This window comes from Papio anubis, chromosome 2 (assembly GCF_008728515.1).
Source record: "Papio anubis isolate 15944 chromosome 2, Panubis1.0, whole genome shotgun sequence".
Classification (NCBI taxonomy): Eukaryota; Metazoa; Chordata; class Mammalia; order Primates; family Cercopithecidae; genus Papio; species Papio anubis.
In genome coordinates this window covers 1,524,666-1,547,107 of record NC_044977.1, presented here as the reverse complement: position 1 = coordinate 1,547,107, position 22,442 = coordinate 1,524,666, and the positions used below count along the sequence as shown (strand labels likewise).

Below are 22,442 nucleotides of genomic sequence, written 5' to 3'. Positions count from 1 at the left end.
CCACAGTGGATTCTCTCAGTGCATTGCCGGTGGGACCTACCGATCATAGGGCAGAACTCAAGTCAGAGTCAAATGACAAGGGAAGTGAGTTTCTGCAAAAAGTTACTCTTCAACTTCTTAAAACATCTCTTCTTCCATATGGACCATCTTATTCCAAAGACTGAATAATCAGAGAGATGTGCAAACTTACACTGGGAAAAAGCTAGATTTCATTGATCTAGGAGTTACTAAAGGAAACCAGTTAGGTAGGTTCAAAAGTCTCATATGAGGCATGACTATATTTCATTTATATACTTAAATATGTAACTTTGATCATTTTAAAGAGTAGTTGGAATGTCTACTCTTATTTCAGAGATAAAAATGTGCCTTTACTTATATGTTTTAGAAGTTTTAATAAGAAGAGCTCTGTCATCTTTGTAAATTGTATGCTTTGCTGGTGCCTGCCTTAGAATCCAGTTTATTTTTAAAACAAACATTCTGAAATTCTTTGATATTGCGTTCAGCAATCCATCTGCTCCAATGTAAATTCTTTCGAGTGCAGGTGGCCTGCAACGTTGTGTGAGAGCATTAATGAAGTTTTGAATCTCTTTTACTCCTTCACGCTCGGCTGAATGGTGAAAAGGGGTTATATCATCTTTAATTCTCTAGCTTAACAGTACACACAATTAGATATTTTCATGCATTTTCATGTCCCTTTTAGATTCATATATTATACATATTTTTCTAGATGTTCTAGATGTAGACTAAATAGACTCACCAATGATTTGCAGAATGGACAAAAATAGTAAGATGTAGTAGCTGTTACATTAATAATGTTTTTAAAAAATAACAAAGTTGTAGAGAAAATATTTTCATTTGCCATAATTGACATTTAAATTCTCAAGTTTATGTCAGCAACTTTTTTTTTTAAAAAAGCAGAAACCTTTTAACACCAACATTAGTTATTTAATGGAAAAGTTCCAATAATTAGATGTTTATTCTATTTCATTTATAAAAAACGTATTTGTATGCTAGTAAAGCGTCCACTCTAGATAAATAATAATCTCATTGCAGATTTTCAAATTAATTGATTAGACCCCCAATTTTTCTGATTATTGTATTATGCTTTGAGGCTAACAAGGACTCAGGTCAAATTATGCTTATAGTAAAATGTATTAGAGTTTGTTTAATTTATGACTTTGTGCAGAAATAATGTTTTGCTAAGTACATCAACAATTCATCCAATTTAACAGTAAACTTACATGTTACAAGGTATGAATGGTTGTGGATAGATTTGGGAATATTATATTTATTTCTCTTCAACCTTTCATACAAAATTTGTCCTCCTACTTTACAGAGAGAAATATGTCCCTACCATTAAGATCTATTTTATATTTATATTAATAATAATAATAAAGAAAGCATGTTAGATATTGAAGACCAAAAGTAGAACCTCTAAAGGAAGTAACCTGTGTAATAAATTTTGTTATTCTGGTCACTTAGTAAAATTTCATCAGCAATACCAGTCAGCTATCATACAAGCCTAATTACAGTCCATACATCCTTATAAGTTATAAAAATAATTATATTTTATGCAGTAATTCAGTTATTTAAAAAAATAAATTCAGTCATAAAAGGAGGAGAAAAACCCTGAAAATAATGATGAATCCCAATAGTTAATTTTAAGAGCTTGCAAAATTAAATCACTCCTCCATAAACTGCATCAAAAGTATTTAGAAAAAAAAAGGTTGATTATGTCTACACTGAACATGTAGAGACATTTCTTCCTTGTCACAATTCCCTAAGCAATACGGTATTAATAACTATTTACATAGCCTTTACATTGCAGTAAATATTAAAAGTAATCCGGAGATGATTTCAAGCAGGGGTCCACAACCCCAGGGCCAGGGACCCATACTGGTCTGTGGCTGCACAGCAGGAGGGAGCGAGCATTACCGCCGAGCTCCGCCTCCTGTCAGATCAGCAGCGGCATTCGATTCTCATAGAAGTTCTTACCCTATTGTGAACTGCGTACGTGAGGGATCTAGGTTGCGTGTCCTTATGAGACTCTACTGCTTGAACACCTGATGACTGAGGTGAAGCAGTTTCCTCCTGAAACCATCCTTCCCCTGCACCATCCATGGAAAAATCATCTTCCACACAACCAGTCCCTGCTGCCTAAAATGTTGGGGACGTCTGATTTAAAGTATATAGAAGAATGCACATAGGTGATATGCAAATAATATGTTATTTTATATCAGAGACTTGAGCATCCATAGGAGATCCTGGAACAAATTCCCCACAGATACTGAGGGATGAATGTACAAATATACGCATTTCTAAAGCTATTTCTAGTGGTTTTTTTCTTATATTTTTCCTTCTTACATTTTTTCTTATATTTAATGCAAAGTAAAGTCTTCATATAGAGACAGTAAAATTATTGTCCAACCGGAAACTTTATTGAAGTCAGAAAAGATGTGCACTAAAACTGTCTAAGAAAACCTTTTGTCCTTTTGTTTTTGTAAAAACATATTTTTTTTAAAAGTCAGTGTCTGGGAGGTAACAAAAGAAAGAAGGATTGAAAACTGGTCAGGAAATAAAACTAATGTAAACAGCAAATCTAATCTGGACAACTCAAGCTTCAGAGTAAAAATGTGGGATTCATCCACTGTCCACACATGTTTACAGGAAAATGAACAATTGCAAGTATCTTCAGCTAGGATTGATTATATAACCTTTGAATGACTGTTTTTTCTAGTATATTGGAAAGTGTAAGCGTGGCTCAGAAGGCCTTTCTGATATCTGATAATCCAGCAGTTTTGTATTCCACTTGACGTCCTCAGAGACACTGAGTATTTAATGCCCTTGTATATTCTGTTCCTTGTGCCTGGAATACTTCCCAACAACTGTATTCCACTCTCTTCAGGTGTCCCCTGTCTAGTCCTTGGAGCTAGTGTCAGGAACTTACTGATTTTAATTCTTAATTACCTTGCTTTTCCAATGTAGATTTTGATTGGTTTTGTGTCACCAGCGTCCACATGAGTGCCTAGGACAAGGGAAACTATCAAAAACTGAAAAAAAGGCAGGAACGCTGAAAGGAAGTTGAACCATGGCCATTTTCTGAAGGCAAAGTTAAACATCAGATATTGTCCAAGAGTCACAACAAATACGTAAAGCAAAGTGAAAGAACCTAAAATACATCAAGTCATAGGTTGGCAGGGGTATCGTGAGACCACGTAATGACCTTATTTTCCAGTGTCGTGTTATGAACAAACTAGTGTGGAAAAAAACTGTTTCCTCATGTTTTTGTGTCTGTAGGTCTATCAATCCCCTTTGGCTACAGGATGGGGCATGAATTATGAGTTCATTAGAAAGAGATGCCCATCCTCTCTGTAGCTGACTCAAGCCCAATCTTCTGTCCTCGGTTGCCCATTGGATTTTAGGAGGTTGGCCAAACCAAGAGAAGACATAATTTCTCTATCTAGAAAGGCAAAGAATTCACATATTTATCAACCCTAGATTTAAATTAGCTATAACTTTCCATATAACCATTTTGTAGGGAACATAATAGTTCAACTATAAATACTGTAGAAATTCATCAAGGGAAAATACCATGTAGCCTAAGTAAGGTGGGTGAGGTATAATGACAGAAGAGTGGTCATCTAAACATTTAGGTGGTTTAGTGATCACGCATTTATAGAAAGCATAAGAATGAGAATCGAGGCCAGATTAGAATGGAACATGTGAAGAGCAGTAGGCGAGAAAGGTGCTTTGTACTGGAGAACAGCCCTCAATGCTGACCTAAGGGTCTGAGATCATATCTGACAATTAATCAAGAACTAGTAGAGTTTTTTAAACAGAGGAGGGGTATGCCCTACATAAAAAGTTGTTAAGAAAATATACTTTACAATGAAGCCAATATATTATATAAGACAGTTTTAAAAGTAATCACAAGGTATTCTTGCCACTTTTTGTTAATAATGTAATGTCTGTGTGTGTGTGTGAGACATCAAACTCCAATTTCTAATAGCACAATTGAACATAAAGGTAAATGAAGAACTGATTATAGCATTCTAGTACACAGTATACACCTTGGTAGGAAAAGTCAGATACCAAGATTGTTTTTTCTTAATGTTATTTTTATCCACAGTGAAGTAATAATAAATAGAAAGTATTTAATATTGTGTCTTTAATAATTAAAAAGATACTATATCAAAGAGAAGTAAAGAGGACTCCATATGTTAGTATGTATATTCATGATGCCTTACTTATAATTTTCAACATTTAACTAGAATAACAACCACCACAACAACAGAATGAGCCAGATCTGGACTAGTCCACTAAGGTTTTAAATATTTGCATGTTAAAAGATGCATATGCATGAATCTGAAATAATCATTATGAACACACCCCACAAGTTAAGTAGAATTTTCTACTATGCATATTCAAATGTCTTTTTCAAATGCTAATTTGTTAATTACAAACTTTTTCTCAAGCTTAACTAAACTCCGAGACTTCACTGTGAGTCATTTGCATACTGTTTTCCATATAAGCAATGCCGTCATTAAGTTACTGAAAATTTTCAAAAGAAAAGGTACATTGTATTAAACTCAAAAGAGTTAAAAAAATTTATTGTCATGGGCAATTATATTCAGAAAATATATACCATTCTAAAAATTTAGGCGTTTAAAAAAATAAACAGCACATTCTACTCATTTTATATTGTGATAATTGTTTATGTGAAAAAAAGAGACATTGTCAGTTTTCTTAGAATGCCATTTAATTACCCTTAACACATCTTGCAACAAATAATCAAGACCATCACTGATAAAATATTGAGGTCTAGAATCTAAGGAATATGATTAGCATCTCTGACCCTTTGTCTCCTCTTCAGTAAAATAAAAGTGCTGCTGTGAAGGTGAAGATGATTTAGTAAGTAGTTCACTAATGCCAGCTGTTACCATGATTATGATTAGAACAATTGTTAGTTTCAAAACAGCCAATTTTAGAGTCTGAGTTTGAATGTAAGTCATATTTTTGTTTGCCTGTTTTCATCCTGGTGACTATTTTATTTTTGTTCTTATTGCTATTATCTCCACCACTGGGAAGATAGAAAGGCACCATAAAAAAGTGAAGCTAAAATTAGCCAACTCTGATTTTTATAATCTCTTCTCTCATTATAACCATCCAATACAATTAGCTATTTAAACCAGTATTTAAAATGCACTTTGGATATTATTTTTCTTATATATAAAGTAAAAATAATAAAAGTATCTATAGGTTTATTGTGAGGATATAAATTAGGAAGTCTATGGAAAGTTTATAACACTGTACACGGATTCTAATAAGCATTTGCTATATGTAATAATAACTCATAATGTATAATCATTCACATATCATCATCTTGCATAAATTAGCCTAATTCATAAAGTTGGTATATGTGGTTTTGTGTTATATTTCTTTTCTGGCAACAGTGTACCATAGTCCAGGACATAACTCCTAAATATGCATCTATTTACAGGGTTTGGAAAGATAAGAGTTACAGTGTTCTCAGGAAGGCCAGAGTAGAGGCTGAACGGAGGATACATATATCACTTATCATTAACGTAGTGGAAGTCTGTGAGAGCTACTGGAGGTGATAGTGGCAAACAGCCTTAATCCTTTAGCATGGCTTTTTAAGGAGATTTACATGGCTTCTCATTCATGGAATAAATATTAATTCTAAGAAGGTCACCTATAGGAACCAAAATATGAGTTCTCTCTTTAGAGAGGAGGGGGCTGGCTCATTCTCATCTTTTCCCATCCTCTGTGCTCTTTCTGAAACAGACAAAGAAAACTGCATTTCCTTGCAAATCAAAATGCAATGAGATACTATCTCATGCCACTCAGAATGGTGATTATTAAAAAGTTAAGAAACAACAGATGCTGGTGAGTTTGCAGAGAAAAAGAAATGTTTATACACTGTTGGTGGGAATGTAAATGTAAATTATTTCCAGCATTGTGGAAGATGGTGTGGCGATTCCTCAAGGATCTAGAACCAGAAAGACAATCCCATTTGACCCAGCGATCCCATCACTGGGTATATACCCAAAGGAATACAAATCATTCTATTAAAAAGACACATGCACGTGCATGCTCATTGCAGCACTATTCACAACAGCAAAGACATGGAATCAACCCAAATGTCCATCAGTGGCAGACCAGATAAAGAAAATATGGTACATATATACCATGGAATACTATGCAGCCATAAAAAGGGTACAAGATCATGTCCTTTGCAGGGATATAAATGGAGCTGGAAGTCATTATCCTCAGCAAACTAACACAGGAACAGAAAACCAAACACCACACGTTCTCACTTATAAGTGAGGGCTGAACGATGAGAACACATGGAAACATAGAGGGGAAACAACACACACTGGGGCCTGTAGTTGGGAGGGCGGCAGGAGTGACATCATCTGGAAGAACAGCTAATGACTGCTGGGCTTAATACTCAGGTGATGGGTGGATCTGTGCAGCAAACCACCATGGCACACATTTACCTATGTAACAAACCTGCACACCCTGCAGATGGACACCTGAACTTAAAATAATAGTTGAAGAAAAAAATGCAATGAACTAGAAAGAAAGAAAGAAAGAAAGAAAGAAAGAAAGAAAGAAAGAAAGAAAGAAAGAAAGAAAGAAAGAAAGAAAGAAAGAAAGAAAGCAAGCAAGCGAAAGGGAAAGGGAAAGGGAAAGGGAAGGAAGAAGAAAGAAAGAAAGAGAGAGAGAAAAGTGCATTTATTTCTCTCTCTTCTTTTCTTTTTAAAAGACACGATTTTCACTATGCTGCTGCTATGGTTTGACTGTGTCCACACCCAAATCTCACCTTGAATTGTAATAATCCCTGTCAGTCAAGGGCAGGGCCAGGTGGAGATAACTGAATCACAAGGGCAGTTTTCCCCGTACTGTTCTTGTGGTGGTAAATACATCTTATGAGATCTGATGGTTTTAGAAATACAAGTTCCCCTGCACAAGCTCTCTTGCCTGCCGCCAGGTAAAATGAGACTCTGCTCCTCATTCGACTTCTGCCGTGATTGTGAGGTCTCCCCAGCCATGTGGAACTGTGAGTCCATTAAACCTTTTCCTTTATATTACCCAATCTTGGGTACGTCTTTATTAGCAATGTGAGAACAGACTCCAGTTGCCCAGGCTGGTCTTGAACGCCTCAGCCCAAGTGATCCTCCTGCCTAAGCCTCCCAAGAAGCTGGAACCAAAAGTGAGTGCCACCGTGGCTATTCCTTGGAATACCATAATTATTAAAGCATTTCCAAGGGGAAGGCAAACGAGGGAAGATACAGAACAGCACGTGACAACGCATCCTAACTACAGTGGACAATCGAATACTGCCACAGCATGCATGCTCAAGGGAGGCAATGCTAACCTTAAGGGGGCAAAAATAGATTCAGGGGAATGAGCCAAAAATCAAGCATTTTATGTATTAAACTATAAATATAGTATATAAATAGATACATATTTATCTGTAGTAGTAATATTTTAAGGGAATAGCAATTAGGAAAAATTGTTGAAAAGACTCCTTTAAGGGGCAGTAATGGAAAGTGGTTCGGAAATACTATGCTAAGGTATCAGATATTTTTTCTTTTGTTTAATTTTTTGTTTTTACAACTTATTAACTCTTATCTTAGAGGAACATGCATAGGAAAGCATGGATACAATGAAAATGTGAAGGGGAGTCGAAGGGAGTACACCTAACTTTTCTATAGTATGGTTATAAATTTTGCAGCCTCTCCACAGATTTTGAAATAAATCCAAGCTACGTAACACATACACATTGCAAAGATATGTTTGCCAAACTCATAGAATACTTTCATAGCACTATATATAAGGGAAAACAATTGGACGTCATCATTGTGAAAAAGCGGGTTCCAGTTTCCTTTAATAGCTTTATGTAGGCAAAGGTAAAGATTCCAAGGAACTAAGGTGATTTGAATCACCCTTGCAAAGCCACATCTGGCATTTCATCTATAACTACATTAAGAGAAAATAATTTTTAGGATATATTTGGTGTCATATTGCACACCAAACTGTGTTCCTGGAGAAACTCTCACACCAACTTTGTTTGGCAATTAAAACTATTAAATTTTATCCATTTGATACACGTGTTAAAAAAAAAACACAATTTGAATACTGCAGTTGTGAGGAGAAAGAGATGTTATTTGGCAAAACAGGAATAAAGAGGGATAAAGAAGAGGTAATGTAGAAAAACCCTGGAGATATCTGCATGTGGATACCAGTTATTTTCCCCCAAGCTTCCTATTTCTTCACTTGTTGCACATATTACAAGGATAAATTAGAAAGGCAGAGTAACCATACTGGGGACAGAAATCGGAAAGAAATATCTTTAGCCACAAAGTAATGGCTGTTCAGACATGTGCTCATTCAATTTTGGCAGATTCTCTGCGTACACTCAAGTTTATCAGGGATATGACATTGTAAGATGCTGAAGTTCTGTTAAAGTTCTACCTAAACAAGTTTTGACATATGATAGTTTTGAATGACAGTTTAGTTTTGACTTCAGTTTTATAACATTTGCCTTATCACATAGTACCTCCTCAAAACTGTCTAAAAGTTTTGTCTTCAAAACAAATTTTCAAAGTCAATTACCTGCATATACTGGTTTGTATCTATATAGGTATGTATCTATGCATTTACCTATCTTCATTGATGAATTATGTAATATATTCTCATGTGTCAAATAAGAAATTCTACATTTTCAAATGTTCTTTGGGACATGATTGTAGTTATTTCTCTAGCTGCAATATGAATCTAAGAGATGTATTAGTAATTCAGATATTTAATTGAAAAATATTCATTAAGTACCCAAAAGAATGTTATCTTATACTTCTTCAAACTTGTAGCACCAAATAGTGATGAATAAAGAGCTATCCATCTTTTAATTCTAAATCAGTCTTAAAAAAAACCTCTAAAGTAGAAGAATCTTTTAACTATCTGGTGTTCATGGACTATGTTACATCTCTTTGGCTCAGATTATTAACCCACAAAATCACACTTGAAAACTAGCCATTGTAAATACTGATTTTTAAACTCTTCACAGAGGGGGGAAAAGTACTTATTACAAAGCATGTGATAATGTTTTCTCATATATATTTTCCTAATACAACTTGGAATAGATGCCACATCTTAAAGTTCATTCTCTCCATGTAATTCAATATCTAGTCTATGATTATCTTTTGCTTTCTAAGATGGAGAGCATTCAAAAACATCATTAAAAAGAACCTGAATCTCAGAAATATTAATTAGGCAACCATCCATGCTGCAATATATTTCAAAGTGGTTTCAAAGTGATAAATACAGTTGTTACTCAACTCTACAACAGGTTTTTTTTTTGTTTTAAATGACAATTCTAAAAATTTTATATTCATGAATAAATATAAAACATTCTAACGATATATACAAGTGTAATTTTAATAAGCGACTAGCACTCCCCATCTGCCTGACAATAAAGCTATTTAAAAGGAGTAAAACTAGAAGAATCATGCCAAGTTATTTGGCTTTAGTGCTTTTAGACAATGAAAAAGAAGAAAAGACCATATGCTTTCTAATTTTCCTACAACTTTATATGCAAATTCGGATGTAAAATGCATGTATTTTATATGCACCTGTGTGATGAATGTTTCTTGGGAAAAAAGTATTTAGTTTTGGTTTATAATTTATATTTCAATTGACTCTCTTCAAATACATAGTAACTACAGGTAAAGTCGGCTTATATAGAACTAGGAATATATTAGGGTTATAAATGATTTTATTAATAACTTCATTAATACACTCAGTATAGCTTTAACTTATGGGGAAAGAAAAAACAGGAAAAAATATCAACTTGTCTAGGTTATATTCACACCAAAGTGAAATTCTAACATCTTTTTTTGGATATAATTTTCAGACAAAAATTAATAAATTTTAGAAAAGGTTAGATGAGTCTTGACATTCATGACACAATGGTGATGCAGACCACGGCCACCACACCAAAAAGTTCCCTCTGGTCTTTGCAGTCAATTCCCTCCCCAACCCTGGCCCCTGCAAAGCACTGATCTACTTTCCAACAATCCAGTTTTACCTCTTCAAAAAGTTTATATAAAGCAAACCATTAAGCATATAGTCATTTGAGTCTGTCTCCTTTTATTTACCATAATGTTTTTAAGTCATCCAAGTTATTGTTCTATATCACTAGTTAGAAATCTGTACAAGAACAGAAACCATAAAGAGAAAGAGAATGACCAACTAGCCAAAGGAAATTGTATTACTTGCTATAATTTTATGCAACACATCATCTAAACTTCAGTACCAGCTAAATAAAATTGCCAGATTTCTTTCATTGTTTTGTATGTAAGACTCAGATCCATGAATACTCTTCAGTTGTTTTTGAATCATAACCAGTCAAGATTCTGGTACCTCAGCAAGGATCCATGCTTGAGTCTGTCTGACAACACCATTCAAAGATATCTTCTAAGTGAGAACATGCGGTGTTTAGTTTTCTGTTCCTGCGTCAATTTGCTTAGGTTAATGGCCTCCAGCTGCATTCTTGTTGCTGCATATATGCATTTTGTTCTTTTGGTACAGCTGCATATATCCCATAGTGTATATGTACCACATTTTCTTATAAGTGGAAGCTAAATATTGTGTACACATGGAAACAAAAATAAGAACAGTGGTCAGTGGGGACTACTAGAGCGGGGAAAAAGGAAGGGAAACAGGCTGAAAAACTACATATGGGGTACTGTGCTCGCCACCTGGGTAATGGGATCATTCATACCCAAACTTCATTGTCATGCAATAAACCCCTGTAACAAACCTGTAATGTGTGCCCCCTCAACCTAAAATAAAAGCTGAAATTATCTAAAAAGTGGATTATCAGGGAAATCTAATGTTTGAACATGAATATCTGATCCTTAATAGAAGATTAATCTAAATATATATAGAGATAGATTTTTTTACAAAATAAGGATACTTTCTAACATACGAGATGAGATTACAACCTAAAAATTGACAAATAGCAACATCTTATATCTAAAATCACTGGTAAAGGTTTTTACAAAACTACGGCATAATCACAATAATGAAACTATGACCCGCTGTGATAAAGGTGCAGGCCCAATAACAGTCACTGGTAGACAACGCGATCACTTTTACATTAACTTGGACCCTACATTTATAAATCTTTCCCCATCCTTAACAATTTTACATTTTGCCTGTGATATGGTTTGGATTTGTGCTCCCACTCAAATCCCATGTCAAACTGTAACCCCAGTGTTTGAGGTGAGGCCTGGTGGGAGGTGACTGGATCATGGGGCGTATCTCCCCCTTGCTGTTCTTGTGACCGTGAGTGAGTCCTCATGAAATCTGGTTGGTTAATAGTGTGTGACACCCTCCCCCGCCGCCGCCCTTCTCTTCCTCCTGCTCCTGCCACGTAAGACATGTCTGCTTCCCCTTCGCCTTCCGCCATGACTGTAAGTTTCCCGAGGCCTCCCCAGCCATCCTGCCTCTACAGCTTGTGGAATGATGAGACAGTTAAACCTCTTTTCTTTATAAATTACCCAGTCGCAGGTATTCCTTTATAGCAGTGTGAGAACGGTCTAATACAGATTACATAGCAAGTTTGGATTCCTTTTCAAAGAGTATCTTAAATTAGTTCATCAATTTAAAAGATCAGTTTCTGTAATTCCCCATCTTATGGGTTTCAGATGATCAAACAAGAAGGTTGACAAGGAAAGAAAAATAATAATTTTACTCACATGGTGTAAAATTATAGCCACCTGTGCTATGTTTGCAGTTTTACTAACCAAAATGAAAAGCTCCAAATTAAGTGCTTCTTTCTACACTCTGCAGGGAAGAGTATTCATGCAGCAGGCAAAGAAATTCCCAACCACTATCCACCACTCAGAAGCATGCTAAAAATAGCACGTTTTCAACCCCTCTGGCTGTAAGAACTTGTTCGGAAGATGAAAAGGGGTTAACCATAAGGAAAGATCCTTGAAATGATGAAACAACAGGATGAAGGTAAAGTTAGGGCCCGTGGGGGCATCTCATTTCACTACAAGGCAGTTCCCTGTTAATATGTCATTTAGGGCACCCAAAACCAACAAACGCCAGGGTACCTCTTAGTAGTACTTGAACTGTTTCACTTCTGATTTTATTTTCTTCTACTTTATCATCTGTTGTACAGGGACAGTTACAAATGTCACTGAAAACTACTGATGTGATTTTGCAGCAAACGAATGGCTAAGAATAGCACACGGTGGAGGTTCTAACCACGCTTGACTTCCTCACACTCAGTGCTGATGTTTCCTTAATCCTTCAGCTGTTACTTCTAAATACCCCAGGCTAATGCTTGGCAAATTCACTTCTGTCAGGGGAATGGGGCCATGCTTAAAAATAGCATATAAAACAAATACAGTGACACAAATGTTTGTCCCCCAAAATACACCGTACCTTTCAACTATAATTTTACTAGTCCCTTTCCCTCTGTTTCTGGAGAGCCTCCAAATATAGGAATTTTGTAAACTGTTAGAAAAACATGAAAAATCCTCAGGTAAATATTATGGTAGCTTACATTGAAAGTTCTTCAAGGCAGAGCAGATAATATTATTCAATGTTATCATTCTAACACCTAGCACAGAGTAGGTGTTCAATAAATGTTTGTTGATTTATTATATATTACATAGAAGATTAAAATAATAACATACAGTGTTTGCACAAAAAATGTGGAATTCCTGATAAATAAAAAATATAAGAATGTACCCTACATGTGCATTGATAAAATGTTATTTCTCATATAATCATGTACATAAAAATCATTATCACTTTCAACAATGACATAGAAACCATTTATTGAAATGGAGTCTCGCTCTCTCGCCCAGGCTGAAGTGCAGTGGCACGAACTTGGCTCACTGCAACCTCCGCCTTCCACGTTCAAGTGATTCTCCTGCCTCGGCCTCCTGAGTAGCTGGGACTACAGGTGCGAGCCACCATGCCCGGCTACTTTTTGTATTTTTAGTAGAGACGAGGTTTCACCATGTTGGCCAGGATGGTCTCGAACTCCTGAGCTTGTGATCCGCCCGCCTTGGCCTCCCAAAGTGCTGGGATTACAGGTGTGAGCCACTGTGCCTGGCCAGAAACCATTTTAAAAAACAAAACAAATTCCAACTTTCCTTTAGTATTTAACATGACATTTCAATCCTAAGTAGTTATTCATATATCTTCTTGAAATTTTTGTACTAAAAATAAATTTTGTTCTATTAGTTAAAAAAGACAACAGCCATCTTGAAATGTCAATGATTAAGGGTTTTGGGTTACGCAAATAGTTTGAACCATTGAGTTCAATACTGAGGCATTTTAATGAATATGTTCAATAATAACTCAATGTAATAGCAGGTAATTATATGACTTTAAGAGGCAAATTATAATTCAATGTTTCTGAATGTATATACACAGAGAAGAATATATTCAGTTTTCTCATTGACAACGTTGATATCAGAATGTGGCAGAGTCTTACTTGCAAGATTACTTGGCATTTTGTTGGGCTAGCATAAAGAACAAGCCAACAGCCATAGGTCTTTTAAATCTGAGCCAAGAAAGTTTTTATTTAGGAAATGGTATTGATTTGAGTCATTTAGAATGTTCTTAAAGAAAAGCTTAGTCTGTTGGCTGCTCCTAAGGAGTACAAACTCATTATAGCTACATTAACTAACTGAAGAACCGGGAAAAGGCACGATATGAAACATAGAATAAATGAAGGTAACTATTTTCTTAATCTTCATTTGTACCAACTTCAGTTGACACGTTCAATTTACATCATCATTTTTTATTTTGAAATACTTCATGGCCATTTGCTGCTAAGTTGCTATTTTAATTAGAGGGCTTTTGAAAACTAAAATCAATATAGTTTGCTATGCAGTTTAGTTTATTTTTAAAAGAAATAACAAATTCTAGATGCCAAATTATAATTAAAGAGAAAATACATCAGAACAGAGGAAAGTTTTTCTCACCACATTTCCTGAAAAACGTGGAGACTTTTCCAATACATGGTAAGCAGAATATTAGCAATTCATCCTTGCTTGTTGTCAGTCTCAGAAATACATGTATTATAGATGTCCCTCCCTTGTGCATGGTGTATGTAGGAAAGTTGGAAATTTATGCTTTAAAATGTTGGTTCCTTTTTATAGGCAAATATATTGATACACACACACATCTTGGAAAACTCCTTACCAACCATGTTTTTGTTGGAATTTCTTAAATTATGGAACATAACCTCAAAGCGGACTGTTTATTAAAGGGTTATGGAAACTGTATTTACTTGTGGCTCGCAGATGAATTCTGCATGATGCCAGGAGCGCCAAATCCAAAAGAAAAGCCATGTGGAGAAAAGGTATCAAAGCCTAAAGGATTTATGTTTGAATTGTGGAGATTCAATTGGGAATGCAAGGTTTAGTTATTTAGGATTTATGTTTAAATTATTGAGATTCAATTGGGAATGCATGGTTTAGTTATGCTGATTTCCTTTCTGCCTGCATTGTACGTGTTAAGTCGGCTGGATTTAGGACAGACGACAATGCCTTCTTTCCTGTATATTTGAATGTTTTTTTCTACATCAGTTACCCATGTTGATAAGACTAGTCACTCATAAACGAACATTTTAACCCAGCGTATGTGTACATGAAATTTCATCTTTCTTTTAATTGGTTCAGAGAGCTGGATTTTCACTATAGTGTAAGGAAATTATTCATTAGTTAGGAGGAAAAAAATTACGAAACCTATTTTTTATACCAACACAGGATATGAAACCAGATCTGGTAGCAATCAAACATTATATTCCTACTTAATTAATATAAGATGCTCAGCGATATTATAAAAAAACCTATCACACACAAGCTGTGAACACTGTAGTAGCAAGCCATCTAGAAGACAAATTGTTTTATGGGAAGCTAATTATTACAAACATACAATATAGCTAGAGATACTCAGCTCTGGCTACCGTTTCTATAGATGGGCTACGCACTGGCGAACCCTGTGGTCTTCCTACACTCCCCACCAGGCTCTCTGAATTGTTGCTAAACCTACCAAGAGCTGTGCCCAGAAAAGGGGAAAAGGAGTAGATACGAAAAATCAACTTGAGACTCTAGATTAGCGATAGATGTCTGCTTCTTGCTTGCAGTGATGTTGTCTCAAGATTCCAAGGAAGACACGTTCTGCTCCCTTATCCAAGGGATGGGAATAAGCATCAGGCAACTGACGGGTTTTCCGAGTATTACAGAGACTGTACTGGTGTGCCCATCACTGAATAGTTCCATTTACTCAGTTTTACTGTTGGATGGGAAAAAATGAATATATCAGCAGAAATGACTTTTTTCTAGTCTTGGTGTCCTAGACTCTTTTTCAGGTGGCATTTAGGACTCTGACAGCCCACATTATAAGGAAATTCCAGTGCTGCAGCTGTGAATGAATAGTTTCATTAAGTCTTTCTGCTGGAATGGGTCCTATAGAAAATTCAGAGCACAGTAAGTATTTAAAACATACGCTGTACGTTTTTTCTGTCATTCCGTACAAATGCCCTAATATATTTTCTAAAAACTTGCCTCTACATGAGAATAAAAATACATGCATTTTTTTATTGAGCATATGTTCCATATTTTACTAGGAAAAAAGAAGACTCAGACAAAAGAAGCTAATTAAAAAACATTAAATGTTTCTCTCATGTGGTGTATTAACAGTATTTAAGAATTATGTTATAACACTAAGCTGTAATTATAACACGGCAGAATAGAACGATATAATTCAGCAAGCTCAAAGCAACCCTACTACATCCAAATGCAGTGAATACCCAGCAGGGAACGGCATTTTACAACAATTTGCTTTCTATTCTAGGCAGGTCATATAATATTTATCTTTTATTTCACCGAGTGTGATCATGATGCAAAATAATGTGTTGTGTTGTGTAGAAAGGGTTAAGTTATGGCCTTAGTGAGCCATTAGTTGGAGATTTATTGGGGGAGTTAGTAAGTCTATATTCAATATGTGGTGATTGAACAAGGACCCTAGGTGCAGAGACAGAGAGAGGAAGAGAGGGAGGCAAATGACGCCCCCAGGGCTTTACAACATATGGCCCATCAGTCAAGGGTCAAGCCCCCTCACAAATTGCATGCACTTTACATAGCCATCTGCATCAATAAATTACTACTCTCCTGTAGCCAAGCACTAATGCATGAGCAAGAGGGATCAGTCCCACTAAAAATAAACTGTTTTATTTATTTTTCTTCACAGATGCCCCATACTCCAACCCATCTTTTCCACACTAGAATCGCCTCCCATAATCAGGCCTACCCACTAATAAACACCCTTCTCCTTTCAAATAGACATTTGTCTTTTCCAGGGTGGTGGAGCATGTCATAGACAGTAACAGAGGTGCAGGTGAGGCAGGCGCGAATACCTCTAAGAAACTGAACCTGGGAATGTGAAACATTTCAACAATTAACTTATCATTTCTTTCTGCTGAGTTTCCCTGTGATGTCCAAGAACTGGATTGCTAAGGAAAAGTTTCTGGACTATTGTACTTTGCAGCTTTAGATGTTTTCCATTTATAAATTAAGGCTGCCAGCAATAAAACGACTCATATTTGTGACTACCACTTACGTGTAGAGAGAACCTTTGAACTTGGGAGTCCTGGGCATGTTTGAACAGGCACACAAACTAGATTGCAACTAAGATCTTTTCTGTGTACATTCAGTAGTTGACATCATTGAATAATCCCTGAACTTTTATATTTCAATGTCTTGAACAAAAAATTAAAGCTTTGCAAGTCTGAGAATGTCTTTCATAACTGAAAGAGGAAAAAATATGTTTAGCTATTGACAACCCACAAGAAGCAAACCGCTTTGAAAGGAATAAATACTGGAAAACCTCATCAGTTTCTAGCTATGTAATTGGATAGTGGTCAGCTTGAAAAGAATCAACCTTTTTTGTTTCACAAAATCAAGTATTTTGGAGAGAAATTGGAAAAAATAAAAAGAGAGAGTAAAGAGGGAGTAAGGCAACAACATGCTTGAATACCTACTTTGAGCTGGGCATTATGACCCTTACATAAATCACTTAATTTCATTCTCACAACAGTCTTCTGATGTGGATAATTATTATCAATATTTTATGGATGACAAAACTGAGGATTAGGCAAGATTAAAGGATTTGCCCAAGATCACACCGCGAGAATTAGTAGATCAGGGATTTATACAGAACCCCTTCCTGGTTCAAAGTTCATCACCAACTTTCCAAGAAAGAAGAAAGGAAGATGGAGGAGTGTGGTGAGACCAGAGTACGGATGCAGTGTCATGGAACCTAGGGGAGAAAAGGCCTTTGCGTAGGGTCTTGTTCAGCTCCTCCTCAGCGCCTTTAACCTCATCTGTAGCAGGAAGCACCTTCTGTTGTGGTGCACAAATAGAGAGAAGCAGCAGCTCAGCTCAAAAAGAAAAATAATACAGACAAGGAAAGGGAAGAGACAACAGGAGATCAGGACAGCCCTGAAACTTAAAGGTGGCCAGAAATGGGCTCAATGATTGTCCATATCAAGGTTAGATTGCAATTCATAAGCTACCTAGAATACTGAATAGAGAAGGATTCTGAAAGATGCCCAAAAGTGAGGGAATAAGAGATGAAGAAAAAAAAAAGTAGAAATAGTGTGGGGAAAAGCGAAAGTTTTAAAAAAATCCTGTGCCTAATGAGACATTCTTCTGCTTATCTGAAAAACTGATTGAAACCTCAGTTCATTCCTGTACTTTACAAGACTGAGTTAGGTAATCTTTCGGAATATGTCCTGATTCTGTGTATCTTACCAAATATGTAGAATAGCTATATATGCACCCCCCAAAATTAAGAGACTCATGTCCACGAATGAATTTTCCTTACAGGTTGGTATGTATTAAAGGGGCAAACTGGGATTCTTCTAAACCCTAGGCATTTCTTTAAATACCCCAGAGTAGTCTATTGATGTAAAACGTAATTAATTATTTTTTAAATTGAGAGCAAATAGGAACAGGCATGATTTAGTATGAGAAACAGATGTGTACTTCATGTCTGAGATTGGATTCTACTTCATGAAACATATTAGAGTGGACACAAGACCAAATTCTTTTGATTTAGATGGAAAGTATATAGTAAGATTTGCATTGTAATGGATCCATTGACCCTTGGTCAAGATGAAATTGTCAATAGAAATGTCTTATGTATGGTATGAATCATATCTAATGGTTCTATTAACATCATATTGAGATTGAAGTCTCAAGCAGCATGACTTAGAATAATGGAAATGGAAGAGGGCTTTATTTATTATTTTCATTTCATTTCTGCAAGTGTATTTTTTCACATTTATATCATCCCTCATAAAGAAAAGCAGGCAATGATGCACCTATTAAAATTATATCAAGGCATATAAACTTGTAAAAGGCATCGAGTTTTAAAACAGATGTTATTTTCCCGACAAGATCAATCGTCTAATGGCCTACACCTTAAGAAATAAGGAGGCTAGTGACTAATGAAAAGAAGGGTGGATTGGCAGTGAACAAAAGTAGTATCTTTGCCTACTCCTGCCTCTGACGCAGTGTGTAACTAGAGGCAAATGCCTCTGTTTTCTGCTCTCAGATTCCTCAATTGGCAAATGGGGATAACATGATGCCTGCCCTTCTTTTATGTCATGGGGATGTAAGGATGAATCAGACAATATAAATAAAGCCCTTGGAGGAACACATTAGAAGAAATTGGTTTCTGAGTTGCAATAGATATCTAATGGTACCATATTCCAATTCCATCAGATTAAGTGACCAAATTTAGTGTTTAAGTAGCAAAATGGGCAATCATCAATCCAGAAGAGTCTGTAATTGTTCAAGGTATTTCTAAAGGAACAAGAATAAAGAGATTTTTCTAAAGTGATACACCTAAAGTTACAGACTGCATTATAGTTTTTTAAATTGTTGAAATATAATATCTTAACTACACTCTTCATCTATTTAACAATAAACAAAAAGACAACTCTCTAGACTTGTCAGAAGTGCAGCAATGACTAAGAAAAATATCAAAGAAACAGAGAGTATTAAAGGAACTTGAGAGAAATGCCTCCATCTTACTATATATGCATCTATATGGTAGAATTAACCAGCATATAAAGCTGTGATTCTAGAAGTCTGTGAATGGTGAAGGAAGATCATATCAAAAAAAAAAAAAAATACTACTGACTCCTCTAGAAGGATCACGTTGACAAATTAAAGGATATTTCTCTTCCTAGCAGACATAGATCTTTTTTAGAATTTAAAAAATCATTCTGAACATGTACAGTTAACATTCCTCTGATGGCTGAGAATAAACCTGAGGAAAGTAGAATAAATTTGGATGAAAATTACTATCTTTCTCCAAATGTACACAAGCACAAGAGAAAAAAAAATCCAGATGTTCATGTGAAATGGCAATTGCACAAAACCAGTTTGGTGTGAAATAAAGGAAACCGAGATAGATTTCGCAAACAATGAACAAAGTCAGGGATTTTTAAATAAATCAGACTAACAAAGCTGAGAAGTGAAATTTTTCTGGATCTTTTTAAGTTTATACCTAGATCAAGATCTATGAACAGTCTTCTGTTTTTATAACTACTTATATAATTTTTGTTTAAAAATCTTTTAGAAGAAAATCATGGCTGTTTTTTTTTTTTCCATTTGTTACAAGCACTGAATTTAAAAATCAAATTAAAGTATTTGGAGTGGCACCTATGGCAGTGGGGTTAAAAACTGGCACATGAGGTTGATAACGATCATGGTGATGATGATGGTGATGAAAATGATGAATGTGATGATGAAGGTGACAGCTAAACTTTATTGAGTTTTGCTATGAACCAAATGCCACTCTAAATACTTTAATTCATTAAATTCTCACAATAGTTTATTTTACATCTGAGAACACCAAGACACAATGCTTAGATTATCTAAGTAATGCTGTGTGTGTGTGTGTGTGTGTGTGTGTGTGTGTGTGTGCGCGCGCGCGCGCACATGCATGCGCAAATTAAAGTATTTTGAGTGGTTCAGAGTAAACAAATTCTAACTTTAAAAACAGATATAACATTTTACCAGCAATCCCATTGCTGGTATACATCCAAATGAATATAAGTGATTCTATTATAAAGACACATGCACTCATGTTCACTGCAACCCGATTCACAACAGCGAAGACATGGAATCAACCTAACGCCCATCGGTGGTAGACGAGAGAGAGAAAATGGGGTGCGTATACACCATGGAACACTATGCAGCCAGAACGAGATTATATCCTTTGCAGGGACGTGGATAGAGCTGGAGGCTACTATTAGCAACTAACACAGGCCCAGAAAACCAAATAGCACATGTTCTCACTCATAAGTGGGAGCTAAATGATGCGGACACATGGACACACAGAGGGGAATAACACACACTGGGGCCTATCAGGGAGTGGCTGGTGGGAGGAAGAAGAGGATCAGGAAAAATAACTAATGGGTACCAGGCCTCATATCTGGGTGATGAAATAATCTGTACCACAAACTCCCATGACACAAGTTTACCTATGGAACAAACCTGTACATTTACCCTGAACTTAAAATAAAACTTAAAAATACTAAAATAAAAATTAAAACTGGCAAGTAAATGGCTTAAAATTTAGCTTTGCCTCTCTGAAGTCATGTCTATTTGAAATGGGCCTTTTTTTTCTACCACCATAGTTCAGAATTTCAAATTCCCTCATTGATCTAATGATTCTACAAATTATTTTGCAACTTGTTCCACTGAGCTCGATGGTATTTCACTACAACACAGAAAACAGAATCTCGCATTTAGCTACCGTGTTACTCAGACAATCTAAGCATTGTGTCTCAGTGTTCTCAGACATACAGTAAACTGTTGTGAGAATTTTATGAATTAAAGTATTTAGAGTGCCATTTAGTTCACAGCAAAACTCAATAAAGGTTAGCTGCCACCTTCATCATCACATTCATCATATTCATCACCATTGTCACCATCACTGGCATCCAACCTCATCTGCTGTCTCAGACTTACTGTCAACGCTGGGGAAAGCGGGACGGTCAGATCTGCCTATTTTCTGATATTCCAACTTCAATTTATGACGCTAAATGACCAAAGTTAACATATGTATGACTTTCCAAGTAGCTCTCAGGGACTTTTTTAAATTATTTTTTCCAGGAAGCTTTTTTTGGCATGTATTTTTGAAGGGCGAGTGTGTGTGTGCACTCACGCACAAGCGTTGTGAGCTTACTGTCTACTTCAGGTTCAGCTTGAAGCTGGGGCCCTGCCAGAAGTACCTCAGGGATTTCTTCAGTTGTAATAATTACTTACGAGGACGTACAGCTAAGGCCCATCCAAAGACAGTTACACTTTCTCATTGTGAATACACAAGTCCCAGTACACCTATCAGCACAAGTACCCATTTGTGAGTCCTTCATGCAATAAAAACTGGGTTCCAATTGATCATTTAACTTACTACTTACTTTCTTTATTCCGTGTAAGTCTCTAGTAATTTATGCATCACAACGTTGTCATTTTTCAATCTGCAAAACAGATTTCCAAACAAGGACGAAGTAGTAGCTCCTCTGATGTGTTTCCAATCACTGGACATTATCCACCACATATAACCTATGGCTTTACTTGCGAATGTTTGCTTGACCTTCATCTCAAAGATATCCTCCAGCTATTGTATGAAATGATGGAGTTGTTGATATATTTGTGTCCAACTATAATAGTTTTGTGAAGTATTTATTTTCCAACCAGGAATGGAATGTACAACTTTGAAGTGGCAAAAACTATGCAGCGGGCAACTTTAAGCCACTATTTTTCAGAGAGTTTGAGAATACATCAATCAATTTAAGGATATTTCAGAGTGCTAAAAGCTTTCTCCTATCTCATTCACACAAAGAATGAAATCAAGCCAGGTGTGGTGGCTCATGCCTGTAATCCCAATGTTTTGGGAGGCCAAGGTGGGAGGATTGCTTGAGCCCAGGGGTTTGAGGCTGCAGTCAGGTATGATATGCCACTGAACTCCAGCCTGAGTGACAGCAAGACCCTGTCTTACACACACAAAAAAGACGAAATCAGAAATCCTTTGGCAACAACGCAAGGGGGTTTTGCCATAGTTGTACTGATTTGCTTCCAATTGTGGTAATGAACCCATCTGAAAAAATACATGCACCCCTGACCTCCTACACACATGCATGCAGCTGTAAGCATATATGTCTCTTAGCATTTCACTGCTGATTTATGAATAGTGATCTTGTCATGGTTTTCATTAAAATATATACTGTATATAAAAGCACAGGTTCTCCAGAACAAAGGATTAAGCCACAATAAAATCTCCTTTTTATGCCATTTCCTTAG

The 22,442-nt window shown here is 36.0% G+C and overlaps 1 protein-coding gene and 1 long non-coding RNA gene across 10 annotated transcripts in view; one reads left to right on the top strand and one right to left on the bottom strand.

The window, feature by feature from the left end:
* ROBO2 (roundabout guidance receptor 2) overlaps positions 1-22,442 on the bottom strand; it is a 1,748,812-nt gene that overhangs the window by 366,536 nt on the left and 1,359,834 nt on the right. The gene's annotated exons all lie outside the window — the stretch shown is intronic.
* LOC101022386 lies at positions 11,971-16,507 on the top strand. 2 transcript variants are annotated; one of them, XR_004181406.1, is made up of 4 exons: positions 11,971-12,054; positions 14,220-14,422; positions 15,434-15,551; positions 16,424-16,507. It is a non-coding gene; the product is annotated as an uncharacterized LOC101022386 (long non-coding RNA). The 2 variants fall into 2 exon arrangements; XR_004181404.1 differs by having other exon boundaries at positions 15,422-15,551.